This window comes from Cricetulus griseus, chromosome 2, assembly GCF_003668045.3.
Source record: "Cricetulus griseus strain 17A/GY chromosome 2, alternate assembly CriGri-PICRH-1.0, whole genome shotgun sequence".
NCBI classification, from domain to species: domain Eukaryota; kingdom Metazoa; phylum Chordata; class Mammalia; order Rodentia; family Cricetidae; genus Cricetulus; species Cricetulus griseus.
The window spans coordinates 213,632,117-213,650,439 of record NC_048595.1 but is presented as its reverse complement, the minus strand read 5'-3'; the positions used below and the strand labels follow the sequence as shown (position 1 = coordinate 213,650,439).

The following is an 18,323-nucleotide window of genomic DNA, read 5'->3' as shown; positions in this document are numbered from 1 at the left end:
CTGACAACAGGCTACAGATTTGACTGTTTGCTTACAGATGACTCAGATAAATAGTTGTAGAATCTTTGTCAGTGAATTTGCATAAATGAGTAGGATGGCTGTCTTTTTTCTATGAAAACATTTTGTGATTATTCGATTTCTTCTTTGTATGTGTGCAACCCCTGGGTCTCATGGCTTCTGTTCTGAAGCTGAAATTCTTCTGAGGGTAGTAAAATCCATGAAGAGTCCATTTGGAGAAAAACAGTATCAACGTAGTCAAAATAAGGTCACATTCTTCTTGACCAGACAAAGCAACAGAATTCTCATAAACTCAGTTAACTAGGCTGTGTTTCATCTTGCAACACATTTAACCACATTTAATTCATGGACTTTCTTTGTGTTAGTGGTACCACCACATGTAAGACACAGTGCACACTCCTTCAACCAGGGTCACATTCACAGTGTACTTTGTTCTTTCCTTTCCCAAGAAATCTTTCTCAGGAAAAGTTTTCAGACATTAAGTATGATGTTTAAAACACTCTAATATAAAAGCTTTCCCATTCACTCCTAGAGTCCCATCTTTTCTTGTGGTGCCTGAAAAAGATACCACAATAAGTAATAAATGAGAGCTTACATCTTCTTATAACTCAGGTCTGAATAAGAATTCTTTCCTGGTGTAGACAGGGCTTCTACATCCTCTAGCTCTAAGGCTACAGCGTGTATGGCTATAACCTGCAAGCATGTAGGGATCCCGAAGGGTATGAAAGCCCTTGGATTTTGATGCTTCTAAGCTCATTCTAGACAGTTCATGATTGCCGTATCATGAAAATATGCAGAATCCCTTTTGTATCCATACCCAGAGGTCATGCTTAATGTATACTATCTGCAGCAATATATGGTGGTTAGGTAACCGGTGGAGGGGTGTCAGGTCCAAAGAGTATCAGTGGACTGACATTCTTTTCAGCTAGGTGACCTCAGCCTTATGTCTACACTCAGCATGCCAGGTGTTTGTAACAGCAGGTGGAGGAGTAGTTTCCTCAGAAATAGCTCATCAAATCATAAAAACGAGAATATTTACATTAATAAAGTCCTTCTCTGATCTGGAAGATTTTAAGAATAGCCACAGTAGCAATGTGATGCTATTCTACCCAGTCTAAATGCCTTGTATTAGAAAGCAATGTGAAAACAAGGAAAATGTGAGTAGATAAGGTGACAGCCTGGAAGCAGCCATACACACCTAAGAGTGATTGTGGGCAGGAGGAAGTCATGACCATTATTTTCAATCTGTGATATTTAATACATGGAGATGGTGGCTTTCCCAGGAGGGAATATCAACTCTTCTTCAGATGTTTAACATCTTAAAGATTGAGAATGTTATATTTTTATGTAAACAGTAACACATATACTATTGAGCTGGAATCAAAATGACCATTCATCTTCAAGGGCAAAAATAAGATATTGAAGAAATGTTAACATTGGGATATAATTCAACCCTCAGACTCCACTCCTATGATCTTTAGCGGTTTCACTTCCCCAATACAGACACAGGGAGATTGGAAGAACAGCCAGGGCCAGCCCTTCCATTCTTGGAGAGAATATTATTTTTCTTTAAATAAGAAACTGTTCCTCACTGTGTGAATTTCCCTGTGCAGATACGAACAAGCATTTCTTCACCCAAGTAGGTCACAGACAACATGACAAAGATAGGATTTCTCTCCAGTGTTAGTGAGCTAGTGAGTTTACTGGCATTGTTTCTAGGAGAATGAGTAAGGTATGGCTTAAAGGATCATATGTAACCAAATAGTAAGAGCCTCCCAAAACCTACCCGAGCATAAGCAACAGTGGGTGAAAGCTGCATCTCTGGCACTCTCGCACAACTTGCAGGTGTCTTGGCCAATCCAAGAATCTCCTCCCACTAGCAATTATTACTGCAGCTATCGTCTAAGAGAGGGGCTTTGCCAGACTTAAAAGTTTAAGAACTTCCCCTGGCCTGTAGATTTTGTTTACTTCATGAGTCCTGTGAATCTCCCTCCTGTCCCCTGGAAAGAATGTTCCAAATTTGATTATTGACAGTGTTGCCTATTCAAAACAAAATTATTTGTGTGAACTCTGATACAGAGAGGAGAGAGAGAGAGAGAGAGAGAGAGAGAGAGAGAGAGAGAGAGAGAGAGAGAGAGAAGTACTCAGAGGCTTTCTCACTATTCTCTGGCCAGGGGATATAAACTGCATGCAATCCCACCTCAGGGAACATTAGGCAATAGCTGTTGATGTTTTATTGTTGGACTTAGGGGCAGAAAAGCTACAAGCATTTAGAGGGCATAGGCTGGAGTGCTGATAAATATCCAACAATGCCTTCAAGTGTCCAGATCATTGACAGTGCCAGGATTGAGAAAATTGGCTCAAAAATATTAAGAGTATCAGTTACTGTGTGGGGGACACAGAAGCAGCAGGCACCCTCCCTAGGTTACTCATCTAATCCTCAGCCCCAGTGTATTAAGTGTGTTATCCTGCACTGATCTCAGGATGCTCAATTGGGTGCTCAGAAGGTTAAATGCCTTACTTAAGGCCAAGAAATCAACAAGAAGGGCACTGAATCTGAAAGCAAGAAGGACACAAACTGGGCTTCTACCAGGTCACCATGTCCTTTCCTTCAACTGTAGGACCTAAAACTCTTTGTCCTCAAGATGTCCCTATTAACATATGTACTGTCTCAGCATACTGACAAGATGGTTTGTGGCCCCATTTTTCCACTCCTGGAGTGAATGACTGGTTTACAAACCTGAGCTAGGGAAGAGACCGTGGGGTTAGAAGCAAAGACAAAGAGTTCTTTAAAAGAGAAAGACATGTAATGCCCTTTTCATAAGATAACCTTGAGGAAAATGAGGTTTCAAGGCAAGAATTAAGAATCTAAACAATGACATGTCAGCGTGGGAGCTACGGGGAGGAGAACCAGTGGCCTAGTCTGCATTGAGATCCTATCTGTAATACATAAGACAAAACAAAAGGCCAATCTTGCACGAGAGGTTTGATACATGCATGTGGAGACCCTGTGCTCCCAGGTAGCAGAAACTGCACGGCATGGATGGGATACAAAACCATCTGAGTACTCAAAGGGTGGCAAGTTGTTTCTTCCTGTCACAGGTGTTTACCCCACTGCTTATTGCCTGCTGCATGAGCAAAGAACCCAGGAAGTGTCTATCATCACAAATCAGGAAGGCAGAAAACTCACTTTAGACATCACTTGCCGAAACCATAATAAAAGGCCACCCCACTCCAGCTGCGTTGACAGCAGGTGAAGAGAAGGCAAAAGCAGTATTTCCAGAGAATGACTTTGCTTCTTGAGTCATAGTGCCCTTGACCTGTATCACTTGGTCTAGCATCCACCTTCTAGTACCTACGTGGTGACTAGCTGGGCTTTGTGTCCTTATAGGCTTCTATTGTTCTCACCCCAGTAGTTCATAGTTATTCACCATTCTCCCGAAGTGTCAACATTTTCATTTCTTCCTGTGAAGTAATGTTTCCCGTAAGCCTCCTTTGAGTTTTCTGAAGCAAACTGCTACACATTTGGTGAGTTTAATCAACAAAAATTTATTTTACTACAGTCAGGAGTCTGAATTCAAGGTGCTAGCTATGTTACCCCCCCTCTGAAAGCTTCATGCAAGACTCTTTCTGGTTCTTCCAGGGTTCTGACACGCCTGGGTCTCCTTCAGGCCTGCATCACTCATGTCGATGCCTACATATTCACATGGCTTTCTGACCTCTGCATGTCTCTGTCTTCACACCCTCACTATAACCCTTCCTTGTCCTTAAAAACTATTCTTATTGAGTTCCGAGTTTTCTCATAGATAAGAATTATTGTAAAGATTTATTTTATTCATGTGTGTGTGGGTGTGTGCATGCACTCCTGTGCACTCCCTCGCTTCTACAGACACACAAGGGCACAAGTGGGTGCCCATGAACCAGAAGATGATGTCAGATTCCCTGAGCTGGTATTACAGGCAGTTATGAGTCATGTGTCATGGGCACTAGGAACCAAACATGGATCTTCTGCAAGAGCAGCAAACACTCCTAACCACTGAGCTATCTCTCTAGCCCTGGACATGACTTGTATGCTTTCCAAAGTTCTCCAAGACACAGAACTAATATACACATTTGTACAGTCTTATAAACACACACATAAAGAAAGATGTGTTCATAAGAATGGCTCACACAATCATGGAAACAAAGAAATCTCTGAATTTGTAACCTAAGAGCCTAAGAAATCAGGAGAGCATGTAGTGTGGTTCCATCTATGTTCAAAGGAGGTGGAGATGGATGCCCCTGCTCACAAGCAAGCAATTCAGCAGAGAAGTCTAGGTGCTTTTGCTCTGCCTTTTATTCTGTTTAGGTTCTCAAGGAAATAGATGAGAAAAGTCAACATTGGCAAAAAAAAATCATTTGACTTAATTCAAGTGTTTATCTCATTAATAAATATCCTCAACCTCTACTCAGAATATTTAATCAAATATCTGTGTCCCGAGCATCCCAGTCAAGTAGACACACAAGTGAAACATCCCATCACACATTCATCTCACTATACCTCCTCCAGGAGTTTTTCTTCACATTCCATTGGCATGACACTGACAAGGGGATACCGGTGATTGACACAGATGCTTCCCTGAGATCTATACTGGAAGACAGTGAAGAAAAATCTTAGCGTTCTGCCAGCAAAGAAAAACAGAGAATGCATATTGAGCACATAACCAACATCCACAATACAAATGCATGTATTTATTTATACACTTTTCTCAGGAAAGAGTCTCATTCTATACTCCCAGTTAGCCTCAACCTTATAGAATTCATTTATCAACAGCCTCATCATCAAATGCCAGGATAACAGGAATGTGTACCATGGCTGAATGGCTGACTCATCATCAAATGCCAGGATAACAGGCATGTTACCATGGCTGGCTGATATGTTTCTTTCTCATTATAACTATATGTGTTTGTATTTTTTCATTTTTTCTTTTTAGCTTAGCCTGCAAGGTAATGAGTTTCATTGTGAAATTTTCATACTCTTACTTGTGGCTCTCCCTGCCCTATTCCCTTCCACTGTCCATTGCCCCTCTATGCTGTCCTCCTTCCTCCCCCACCAGTAGCCCCCATTCTGCATTCATGTCTCATTTATTCTAAAATTCATTCTTCTGCTTGGTGTCATCTATGGATTATTCCATGGTGCTTTGATGTCTGATTCTTCCATTTGTAGAATTGATATTTCTTTCTTCTTTTTATTTTTTGTTTTTTCTTTTTTTTGGCATCAGTGTCCTTGCTTAGTCTTCCTTCCTTGCATGTGTTTTATTTTCTCCTCCAGGTCAGAGACTGCTTCATCCAGTTTAGTTACCTTCTTGTCAGGGTACTGAATTGACTTTTTGCTTGGTGAATTCTGTGCTGGTAAGAGATCCTGCCTCAAAAATCAACAATGGACAGCACATGAGGAACATCTGAAGTTGTCCTCTGGCCTCTGGATACATATGCATCCCAATACACACAGATATACCTCCAAAATTATGTGCACATATATACACACATATTCAAATACTACTCATATGCAATTCACACACAAAGGGGATATCATAAAGTTTGAAGCCAACAAGGCAAACAGTAGTGTGTTCAAACTTTTGGATATTATCATTGTGAGCAAGAAAATACAGGTGGGCAAGCCGAACACAGAATGTAATACAGAGGATGTCTCTGTCTGCCTTCACTAAGGTGTGGAATTCTGTGATATGTATGGAAAAAACAACTGACCAGTATCCCATGAAAACCTTTTCATGCCACCATACATTAGTGTCTTGCCACCTGCATGTTTCTAAGCCAGGGTTCTAATGTTACACCAGGATGTCCTTTTGTATATCCAGCCTAGCTGAAGTAGATTGTGTTGGCTTCAATAAGAAATGGCGAACACCTGTTGGGAATTGTTTACTCATTGGTATCCTTTCAGAAGCTGAAGTCCCTCCCTGACAGGCTCCTACTCCAGTTCCCTTCCTGTTTATTGTTCATTCACCACTCTACCTTTGTTCATTCACCACTCTACCTTCTCTGGTTTCCCCATTGCACTTGTCACTGGGTGGCTCAGAAAAAGAATGCATTGGCTTTGTGAGGAGTTGGCCAGGACGACATATGGAGCAGGCGTCGTGTCTCCCAATTGACCCCAGATAGCCCTTCAGCATCATGAACCGGCCTCGCACTATCAGATGACCATGGCTTCTGATGGTTGCCATGGATACTCAGAAGGGTTTAAAGTGCCCCATATTCATAGTGTGGGTCAAATTATATGAAGTGTTTAACTCAGAGGAAAGGGGCCTTTGCATGCATTCTAATAATAGAATTCATCTAAGTGTATTAAGCAAATTTTCACTTTGCAGTTTGTCAGTAGCTTCAATTTACACAATTTTCTCCTTAGTGGACATTTCTTTTAGTGCTCTTTTCTAGTCTCCTTGGGTAATTTTTCTATGTGTATTCTTAACCATAGATGCTTGGCTTGGGTCTTTTTTTTTCTACTTTCCTATAAACCACCATATTGATTTGTTTAATCTACTGTTTTGGTTAATCTCTGTTTTTTGTAATGATTTATGATCCTATAATATTCACCTCCTTTTTTTCTAACTTGCCTCATTTTCTGAAATCTTATTTTTAGCTTGGTTTTATCATCAACCATTCATTTTTGCTGAACTCACAACCTTGCATTAACTTTCCGGTCTCCTCCAGTCGATGTCAACTACAGATACATATAGTTCTTGATAGACAAATAGAGTCCACTCCCCTGACTAATGACCAATAAGTGACTTGCATTTAATAGCATAGTTATGGAAAGAAGAAGCTTAGTGGCTTCTGTCATCCCTCCACACACTCTTGGTAACCAGTGATGATGTAAGAGATGAGCAGCCTCCTCCTCAGGGGCACAGTGGGCTCTGTGCTGCTGCATGCCAAGTCGCCAGACACAAGTAAAATAATATGGGGAACACACCTAAGACCACAATAACAAATGTTTTCCAAGCCTGGTGGGACACTATGTATGTAGTTTCCTGTCTAAACATTCTGCCTCGTTTGAGCAAATTTAATTGTCTACCCATTCTCTAATCTATGGACTATATCTCGTACATTGATATCTGTCTTAGTTGGGATTTCTGTTGCCATGAACAGACACCATGACTATGGTAACTCTTACAAGAAAACATTTCATTGAGGGAGGCTCGCTTACAGTTTCAGCGGGTCAGTCCATTATCATCATGATGAGAAGCATGACAGCACGCAGGAGGACACGATGCTGGCTCTATCTTGGCTTGGAGACTCTGGGTGGTATCCTGAGCATAGGAAACCTCAAAGCCCACCCCCATAGTGACACACGAGGTCATACCCACTCCAACAAAGCTACACCTCCTAATAGTGCCTCTCCCTATGAGATTATGAGGACCAATTATATTCAAACTACCACAATATCTAAAACTGTGTTTTCCTTATCTGTATTCTTACTTCCATATCTAGATCTTAGCACCATTAGTATTTCTTTGTATCTAGTACAGAAAGGACTTTCAGGATGCATTTAATTAATATTCATTGAATTAGAGGAGAGCCTCTTATTCAGCATAAGCCATATAGAGGCAACTATGAAGCAATGATCTGCAACACTGTGCATTCAGAATATGAAAAGGAATTCTTCTAAGAATGAGGCTTCAAATAGCTGGGTCAGCAAAGTACTTGCCACAAGGCATGAAGACTTGAGTTTGATTCCTAGAACCACACTGAGGAAAGCAAAACAGCAACAAAAAGGTGTGCTAATGGTGGCCCATGTTTGCAATCCCAGTGCTGAAGAGGACAGGAATGCCAGATCTCTGGGGATCCATGATGGACACTGAGGGATTCAGGAGGTTGAATCAGCCTTTGTTCCCTGAAGCTGTTTCGTGTCAGGTATATGGTTAGAGCAACGAGAAAAGTAACTAATGCAATGGCTCTTGAGGTATTGATGTGGATTGGCCCTGTCTGAAAATGAACAAACAACCAAATGCAATCACTTTCAAAGAATTCCTTATTTGTGATCCAGAAGAGACTATCCCAGTTAACACTTAAGGAACCACCCACATGCGTATGAAAAACAGATAGTGACAATGTTACTTATACCTAACAACTGAATTATGAGTGTTCTTAATGTGATTCCACAATATTTCTTTTGGCTTTTTTTTTTTCAACTACTCAGCAGCACATCCTGCTATCCACAGCGAGAAAATGGATGAGAAATACAACTTTTCATGATTAAGTTTAAAGGCTGGGTGTGTTGTTTCCACTTCTGGATGAACCCAGAAGTAACTATAGAATCAGAAGTTTGCCGGTCAGTTCCCATAAATAACTACAATGAATTGGTTCAGAACTCACACAGGGTTTTCAATAGGATTCAAGGCCATCAAGTTCATGCATGGTCTTCTTAAGAATAGATCTTCATATGATGTGCCCATAAGCTGGAAAAAAAAAACTTTTTCTTTATAAACCTATTAATACAACTCAAAAGAAAATAGTATATTTTTAAAACACACGAAGTACTATTCATATAAATTGAGACAGCCAGTAATAGCCCCCAGTCTTTCATTCAAAAATGTCATGAATAACAGATCTTAATATCCCGAAGAATACTTTAGATTAGCTGCTCAGTGTGGCCTGAGAAAGTATGTGCTTGCAAAAACTGTTCGGCAGATCAAAATCTTCTTGCATTATAGTTAACAAGTTTTCTCACTTAGTATAAACCAGTACCCTAACAATAAAGGACTTTGTGACATTCAAAAGGAAAGGGCAGTTTTAGAATGTGACCTGGAAAAAAAATTGTATTTTCAGGGACTCAAACTGCTTCATCTTGTTTTAGTTTCAGTAGCTGGGACAGCCAGTGTTTTTGTGGCTGCACAGCTTAGTTCAAACATGTGACTTCCAGAGGCAGGGTTTTTACCTTGGGTGCATGAGAAATTGAAACCCTTCCCTCCACAGAAGAGCAGTAAAGCATGTGACCTCCTAGGCTTCCTCCCACCTCTATGGAACCAGAGCTGTACAAGAAGACTTCAAGGGGGCCCTTTCCTGATCATCACCCACGTCACCTAACATGGTTTCTGCCCGAGTGATTGGATTCTTCATGAACAATTCATTGAGGCACACCTGCATAGATAACTTATCTTACAGGTTTGGTTCACATGGAGAAGTAAATTAATCTTAACATGCATGAGAAGAGATTTTAAACAAAGCTTGTAAGCCAAATTCATTGACGGCATTGTGTTCCCTAATGTTTAAAGAAGGCGAACCGAGCAAGATGCTTTCACATTTGGTGAAGAATGAGCAGCTGATTGAATGCTCAGGGTGCGGTGCTTAGGGACTAAGTAAATGATAAGCCTTTAGCTTTGGGAAATGAAGAACAATGAGACACCCACAAGCCATCTGTAGAAGAAAGCACCAGGTAAAGACTCTTGAAGAAATAGACACAGGCACTGAAAGGGCCTCTTGTGGGCCATAAAGCATGGGAAACGTTATGAATTATTCAGGGTGTAGTTCTATTAGCCTCTCCTCCAGCCGTGACTCTGAAGAGGATCAGCCTGTGCTGGTATCCAGTGTGGCGGCCCTTGCCTCCTTGTATGTTCTCTCAGACACATTCCATAACATTGTATCTTCATGAGTCACCACATGAGGGGATTGTTCATGGCTGTAACAGAGCCAATTCTATTTTGATAATCCCAAATGATATGTTGTGGGGCTTTTCTTCTCTTTGTTCTCTTTTTAATGATAGAGCAATCTTAGAAGCCATAACACTTTATTCTTTCTAGATGCTTTCCTGTGATGAGAAGATGAGGGTTTGTTTTTGTTGTTGTTATTTGCCTTCTGTGACTTTCTTACCTATTGCTGCTGATTTCCCATTTGTCACCCAATAATTTCCTGAGTTTGATGATGGTAAAGAAATGTAGCCAAGAGTCTTGTTGGTGAGCATCTCACAGCACTTGTTCCAGATCAAAATGAACTTGTTTAAAACGCAGACGTGTATAGTTTCTGTTCTGAAAGCTTTTAAGGTGAATAGCTCTTATGTTCCACTTAATTTGTAAAACTGTCACCAAGGAATGGCATGGCCACAACAATTATTTTTAGCATTTATTTGTTTATTGTATGGGATGGGAGACACATGCACCAAAGTGATGTGTGCAGATCAGAGGACAACTTGCAAGAATCTGTTCTCTCCCTGCATCATGTGACTTCAAAGGGGTTGAAACAAGCAAGGATGATAAAATTATTGGCAAGCTCCTTCAGCCACTAAGCCATATCGCCAGCCTAATACTGCCATTTTTGAAAGAATACAATATAAAGATCTCTCTCTCTGTGTGTGTGTGTGTGTGTGTGTGTGTGTGTGTGTGTGTGTGTGTGTGTGTGTTTTTCCTGTGCATGTGTGTGCATGCCTGCCTGCCTGCCTGCCTGCCTGTCTCTATCTGTGCATATGTGTGTGATTTGTCAGATTTCTAGACCACATCTGCTGGACCCAATAGCTGCCCTTAGCATCCTCCCCCAGCCTCTAAAGGGGACTGTTAAGGACAAACCTACAAAGCCCTTGATGACCTACAGCAGAAGTGCTGGGTACACAGTCTTGGAGATCTATTTCCTTCAAGGCACTGAGAAGTAAAACAGACTCACCACGCTCCCTGCCTTGCACCACCATATATTTTGATGGCTGGTAGGCATGGAGAAAGATGAGCAATTCAAGGTTCCTTTTCTTCAGAAAGCCCACATCCAATGAGAAGACACAGATAATACATTGAACAAATATAAACAAATACAAGTGACATTGAGAGATTAAATAAAGCTGTAAAGCATCAAGAAAAAGCCAGTGGGACAAAGTCACAGCCCGGAGGACAGAGCTTCTATTGGGGATAGCAGAGGTTGCAGGGGCAGCACTGACTCTGGCTTTGGGGGACTCCATCAGCTTCCCTTAAAGGAAAAGGTGTCCATTGAAGGTAACCCCCTCACTGTGCCCTCATAGACAGTGGTTTGGGCATCAGCAGGAGTGCTTAGAATTGCTGTTGTCCCAACTCAAAGGCCTCACTAATAATCTAGAGCACCTAGGCTTCTTTTGGTTCATTCTGGCCCACAAGCTGTGTCACCATACATAGGTTGAAATAGAAACCGACAGAAAGGAAACAAAAGATTTTCCTTCAACATTTAGCTGGTATCAAACTTTACATTAGGAAAAAATATGCTTTGAAACTAGCCCTCTGTGTACTGGTGTATATTTTCAGCCCGTTTACTGAATAAATGGATTTATTTTTAAATGTTTTGAAAGGGGCTGTGGAAATATTCCTTACTGTTTTGCTAACTACTGTTTAAAAATATCTAGTAGGCTGAAGTAAGGGGTAAGGGTTAGGATTTGGAGACTTCAGTAGCAATTTTTAAAATGAATATAGTTATTTCATTCATTTAAATGCTTTGGGAAGCCTTGTATTTTTATACCTGCTATTCATTTCCAGCTCTCTTTTTCCTTGCTCATGGAGTTGAGTCAGCAAGAGAAAAATATTCAAATTAGACTTGTCATACAGGGGGAAAAGAATCTGACTCTGTCGGGGTGGGTGGAGGGGGAAAAAGCAACTTTTTGTCAGTCTTTTGTATCTCAGCAGCTGGATTCATTGCTGCCATGGCAACAGACCACATGATGAGGTGTATTAGATTGCTGTGTTGAGCACAAGGGGAAGAATGAACACAGCTTTTTATTGAAGTTAAAGGTTACTTTGGAGTTTCTTCTGTGGAAGTGTGTAAGGTCCGGTATCGTAGCGTTCAGCAGATGTAGCACTTTCGCTGAAGAATTAAGGGCATGTTGGTGCATTAAACTACAAAAACCAGGTAAGGTACAATCGGAGCTACAGATCTGAGCTCTCTTACCTCTGAGGCAGTAGCATAACTTGCTGGTTGGAATTCCATTGTTGGCTTCACTCCCACCCCACCCCCATCCCCACATGGGCACAGGAAAAATTTCTGCTGTCCCTTTCCTAAGTTCTCCACCTCTGATTTCACCTGTTTTTAAGCAGAAATTTTCATGTTCTAATGCGTTGCGAACTTTTAAAGTTGTGCAGCTGTGTGTGTGTGTGTGTGTGTGTGTGTGTGTGTGTGTGTGTGTGTAAGAAATGTAGAAAGGAAGCAGAAAGAGCAGTCATTAATGCCTTTGGATCAATGTGCAACTGAGTGAAGTGTTTCCTTGTTTTGTCCTTTGCAAATGCTGTTTTCCTCAAAGGCGTTGGCCCACGGCTTCTTGTCTCCTGCTAAATGAAGCAGGAAGACCAATTCTCCAGCAGGTTGCTCAGCGAATTCACTGTGTACATGCTTTTCTTCCCTTTTGTGTCATACTGACTTCCAGCCCCATCCAGTATCAGAGTTCCATTTCATCTACAGTTTTTACCATGTGTGTCAATTTATCGGAATTCTTTTCATTCACATATCGCAACTGTGTGTGTACTAGAGGAATTAAAAACAGAAGTAAATACAATATGGGTGAGTGCAAAATGAACTCTTGCTTAGAGAGGAACTGCAAGAACTGAATGTAAACAATGCAATGTGGTTTGGTGAGCCATCGAATTCCAGGGTGAACATAGAAGCCTCCTACTGACTTGGTCACATGTCACCCTGGCAGTGGAGGGAGGGGGGCGCAGAGGGTGCTTTGAGATGCTCTGAGAAAGCCCGGGAACAAGAGAAAATGTCTTTATTGATAACTTATTCTGGTTCCTTGTTCACAGATTTTACTGACGTTTTTATGTTTCATTTCTTCAAAAGAGTAGGATTTCTTTTAACTTTTAGGCAAGGGCAAACCATGCAACTTCTCTCATTTGTTCAAAGTTGTCTTGGAAGCTTGCAAAGACAAGATCCAACTAAATAATTGCAAAGCTTACTGTTACTATATAGATTATTCACCATGGACTAAGGATAATCTTTGAAAAATACTTTCTTGTCACTGATTGGCATTTAAGACAAAAACCAATATATTATTCCAATATATTATTGAGCCATGTATGATGCTTTCTTCAAAAAAGAGAAACTTGGATTTTGTTAGAGTCATTTATGCTCTGCTTTTACTGTTGTTTCCCTGGTTTACAGTTTTAATGTTCTAAACTAGCTCCCAAATTTCACCTGGAGTTACAATCACTATTCTGAACACACTTGCGCATGCTTTTGAAATAAGAGGGCTGTTTCCCACGATAACGAATATCAAAAGCATTCTAATCACAACTCACATTTGCAAAAGATTAGTGCTCCTCTCAAGTCCTCTTTTTTTTTGCCTTTGTTGTTTATAATACTGAAGAACCTTTCCGCATGTCCCTCAAGACATGAAATATTTTCACAGCCATAGGTTGTTACTACTAGACGATGAGGAATTTCCCAAATCAGTGGCAAATCATACTCATAAAGGATTTTAAAATGGGAACTTCTCAAAGCTGGCAGGCAGTATCTTAGGTTTAAAAAACGAATGCTCTGTGAAGGGATAAAGAATGGTCTGACTTTATTGAAAGAAAAAAATAAAAATATGCAGAAAAAGGAAAGGGAAGACAAAGAGAGACAGGGAGAGGATGTGACTCAGATGACAGAAGACAAAGTTTCAATGCTCTACACTGCTTATTCTCATTACTGCTGAAGATACTCGGTGTATGTCTTCATTGAGATTTCTGTTGTTGTGCTAAAGCATCATGGTAAAAGCAACTTTTTAAGAACACGGTTTATTTCAGTGAACAGTTGTAGCCCAGCATGAATGGGAGTCAGGGCAGAAACTCAAGGCAAGACCTGGAGGCAGGAACTGAAACAGAAACCATGGTAGTGCACCCCAGGACAAGGGTTGGTACCACCCACAGTGAGTGGGGCCATATCACATCAATCATTAATCAAAAAATTGTTCTACAGACTTGTCTACAGATCAATAATATGGAGGCATTTTTTTCAATTAAGATTCCCTCTTCCTAAATGTGTTTAGGTTTGTGTCAAGCTGACAACAACCAACCATACTGTATTAAAAAAAAAAAGAAAAGAAAAGCACCAAATTGTACAGACAAGGTCGAATTACTAAAAAGCACTCTCACCTAAATATTCCAAGTTTAAAATATGTATGCTATACAGCGCATCTTTTTTATTTCTTTTGTTTTTTTTTTTTTTTTTTTTTTTTTTTGAGACCGATTTCTCTGTGTAGCCCTGGTTATCCTGAAATGCTGTCTGTGTAAATCAAACTTACATAAAACCCAGGGATCCACTGCATCTGCCTTCCAAATGCTGGGATTAAAGGTGTGCTGCACCACCACTTGGCTCAATATAAAGTTCATTCTATTAATGTATGTGTGTGTGTGTACCAGCTAATGTTCTTAGCCCTGATATAAGCTAAGATCTAGCAAGAAATGTGCTCAGTAAACAGTCTCTATCCAAATGTCAAGTTATTATGTCATCTGACACTAGACTACATGTGAGTATCCATCTCTGTAGCCATTGTCATAAAGAGGTCAGAAGACAGAAGCTTCTTTTAGGTGGCCAAGTGGGTAAAGGCACTTGCCACATAAGTCTGGCAACTTGAGTTTGAAGGGCATAATCAACACCACAAAGTTGTCTTCCAGGTTCTATCCTTGTCATGGCACCTGTGCCTACACACACACACACACACACACACACACACACACACACACACACACACATAAAACTTAAGGCTCTGTTTAAAAAGAAGCTTTCTCTATAGAGCCACTTTGGCACATACATTCTTAAGACTCAGAATCACTTCTTGGAGCACTCACCACAGCCAGAAATATTGTCAAACTGCTTTACGGATGTATTTTCACCACCCTGGGTCTAACTTGGGCATCCTGCATGTGAATGATTGGCAATGTTTTTGACATTTTGTCTCTAATTTCTGATACTTTATAGATGCTCACATAGCTTATTATCTAAGACCTTTGAATATATATGAAGGATATATATTCAGCAGAGCCATGGTGGTGAATCAGAGAGACTCATAGAATCTTTTGGAAAGATAAAGATATATTCTGAACCCCGAGACAGTATTCTTAAAATAGTTGAAGATTAAGCCAATGAATGAAGAATTAATATCTGCTCTTGCACCTCAGTTAGGGATTTTTTAACATTATTTCATTAAAATGTGTTTTTTTATTGACCACTGTAATTTTATATGAAAGATTTGGACTTTTAACTTTTTTTAAATGGTTCTCAAACTTTCTGATTGACACATTAAATAGTGACATCATGATCATAATGCTATTGAGGATGACATTGGTAATATACTGACTAATTTAGAGAGTGCAATACACTTAGAAAATATGTCTCGATATCTCAAAAAAGGCAGTATTTTATATTAAGAAAATAGAAATCTCTAGTGCATTATGCGATTCTCAGAAATGAACTTCCAAATTTAATTAATTCCATTAATGGAATTTATAAATCACTAATAATAGGTGTGCTTTGTTGTGTTCTTAAAAGACAGTATTATAAGATGATGCTGGCTTTGTTAGATAAACACTAGAGGCTTTCGTAAAAATGAATAAGCTTATCAGGAATTGTATCTGATAAGGAAGGAATAAACTCAGTTCTAGGAAAATGTCACTTGTTATAGTGTATAAGGAGCATTCAACTGGTTTCTTTTGCATGATAATTTCATGCACATTACAATTGTCAACTCTAGTATAAATGCTGTGATATGTTTACCATCTATACACTCTTAGTAATTTTTACATTGAAAATTTTTATCATTAAACTATTTTATGTCTGAAACTCTTGGTTCTGGATTATTTGAGGAAAGATTATACTCCAAAACAGTTTCTTTCCTCTCTGCCTGTGTCACACATGAGAGGCAATGCTACATGGATTATCCATCCTGGTATTCAGTGAGGATCCCTGAAAGTAAAGAGAAGAGATAGATCTTGGGATAGAAGAGCCTGTCCGCAAAGACAGAAATGTTAGAAGAATGATGGTATAAGACGGTATTACTTCTGGGAAATGTTTTAAGGAAAATAAAAAGACAAATGACAATGCAGAAATAGCATTCATAACATACATGAAAGAGAATGGGTGGTGTGTGAATGCGGTGCTGCATGACTGCAACCCTGGTACTTAATGAGATGAAGCAAAGAGACCAAGCTTTAGCCTGACCTGGACTACTTAGCAAGATTTGTCTCAAGAAAACAAAACAAAATGAACAACAGCCAAAAAAAGAAGAAGGGAGACAGTGGTGGAGGAAGAAGGAAAGTAACAAGGGGAGGGTAAGAGAGGAGAAGAAAGGGGAAGGAGGAAGAGAAGGGGAATGGATACAGAAAGAGAAGAAACTTATGATGAGGTCTTTATAAAAAGCAGTAAATAAAAGAAACTTGTCAATTATTTTTGTTCAAGTAGCTGCAACTTAAACAGTTGTCACCAGCACCAGCACCAGCACCACCATCATCACCATCATGGCCACAATAACCATACACTGACGAGTTGGCATCAGACATTCATCATATGCCACACTAGGAAGTAAACATGGTATCAGTTTCTTAATGAGATGAGTACCAGTGATTGCAGGCCTGGGATGTCAGAGCACGGCCGGCTCTGTCAATCATGCTGAGTCTCTGCCTTCCTGCTCTTCTATCAAGTTTAAACTAATTTACCCCAAATGCTCTGAAGCTGGGTGCATTTGGTGAGTTTCAAATGGCAGCAGTGTAGACAGTAGACCAGAAGGTGACCATACTGGAGAGGGGGCCAAAAATGAATCACCAAGTCAATGTCACCATCCAAAACAAAGACAAGAATAGTTGGGAGTTTAGCAGACTTTGTAAAGTGCAGATCTGAGAAGAGTTTTTGTCAGTTGTCTGTCTTTACAATAAATCAAATAAGAAATATCTGACTTGGCTTTTTAAGCCCCTTAAAAATTGTCAGTTACTGCATATGGCATTTGAGCAAGATCATATGGCCAAGGAAGTCAAGCATGTCTTACAAATATATAAACTTTTCTAACAAGAATAGCCATATCCATTCTATTAGAAGGAAGTACTACTACATCATCTGCATCCTTCAACTGTGTGGCACAGCTCACATGTGTGGATGTCATGTAAATGAGATGAGGTCTTTATGAAATTTTTTCTATCATTAAAATCTTTTTTTTATTTTTACAAATAGTGGTTAATTTTTGCTTCATAGGAATATTCCCCCTACAAGTTAAAGGAACTCCTTTCTATTGAAATTCTGTCAATCAGTTTGACTGGCATAGTTAAGCCTCTACCTCGAAGAATGTGCTTCATTGAAATAATCTGTAAAGACACCTGCAGGATTCTGACCTTCCAGCAGGAAACAGCTATTGCTCATGGAGTAATGAGAGAAAATGCAATCCCTCCCATGCTTGGGATTTGAATAATACATCACTTTGTTCATTGTCATCTTGCTAGGAACTAAATGCTCTGACATTTTTTGTAACCTAAGGGAGCAATTGAGAAGTTGGAATATCAGGCCAGAGGCTGGCCAAAGCCTAGTCTTGAATGGCTAGGTAGTAGCCATCAGGTCAATTAAATGATTCCAGGCAGAACTCAATCTACCCCAAGTACAAACTTGGACTCTGCTCTCTCCTGCTCCTGTGGATTTCTGGGTGTGGGTAGATTCTCAGCCTCTTTACTAGAGGAATTCCATGGACACCTATCTTGAAATGTAACTGAAATGTGCATGCTGACAGATGCAGAATTAAAGACAGGGAAACATACAGACACAAGGCAACACAAGAACAACGCCTCTGTTGTACTGTGTTTCCAGGGAGGGTGCTGCTACTGTGGGCTGTGAGTGATGAATAAGCCACATATGGAGGCAGGGGAGATTTGAGGACACTGTGGCTTGGGAGAGCAGGAGTTGGCAGAGAGGGTCTAGAGGTACACAGATTGTGGAATAGAGAGTGAGGAGAAGGCTAAATCTGAGCACCCAACAGTTGCTTTGACACCTGTCTATGACTCCTCTGCCTTTATGCATGGCTTGAGAATGCAATGTGTTGACTAATGATGTCACCCAATAAGTGTGCTAGCCAACTGCCTCAGGAAGATGACATGGAAGAGAGATTAGAAGAACCACCTGTCCTCTCACCCTGATTACTGGGGAAGGACTCCCTAGGGGTATAGGGGTTTGGTTTGATTGGGTTGGGTTTGGTTAAGTTAGGTTGGGTTGAGTTTGGTTGGGTTGAGTTTGAGATAAGGCTTCTCATTGAAACCTGAGTTGATTAAGCAAAGGCAGGCTGTTGAACCCAGGGATCTGCCTGCCTTCTCCCCAGATCTTGAATAGGACGCAGGCACAACCATGTACAGGTTGTTTTC

The 18,323-nt window shown here is 40.3% G+C and overlaps 1 protein-coding gene across 5 annotated transcripts in view; it reads left to right on the top strand.

The window, feature by feature from the left end:
• Dtna (dystrobrevin alpha) overlaps positions 1-18,323 on the top strand; it is a 252,517-nt gene that overhangs the window by 78,381 nt on the left and 155,813 nt on the right. For 4 of the 5 annotated variants that reach the window (XM_035440251.1, XM_035440252.1, XM_035440254.1 and 1 more), the window contains exon 1: positions 11,615-11,865. The exons of the other annotated variant lie outside the window; for it this stretch is intronic. The gene's annotated coding sequence lies outside the window, so the exon portion shown is untranslated. Of the gene's footprint in view, positions 1-11,614; positions 11,866-18,323 lie in introns of those variants that run through there. 5 annotated transcript variants of the gene reach the window in all.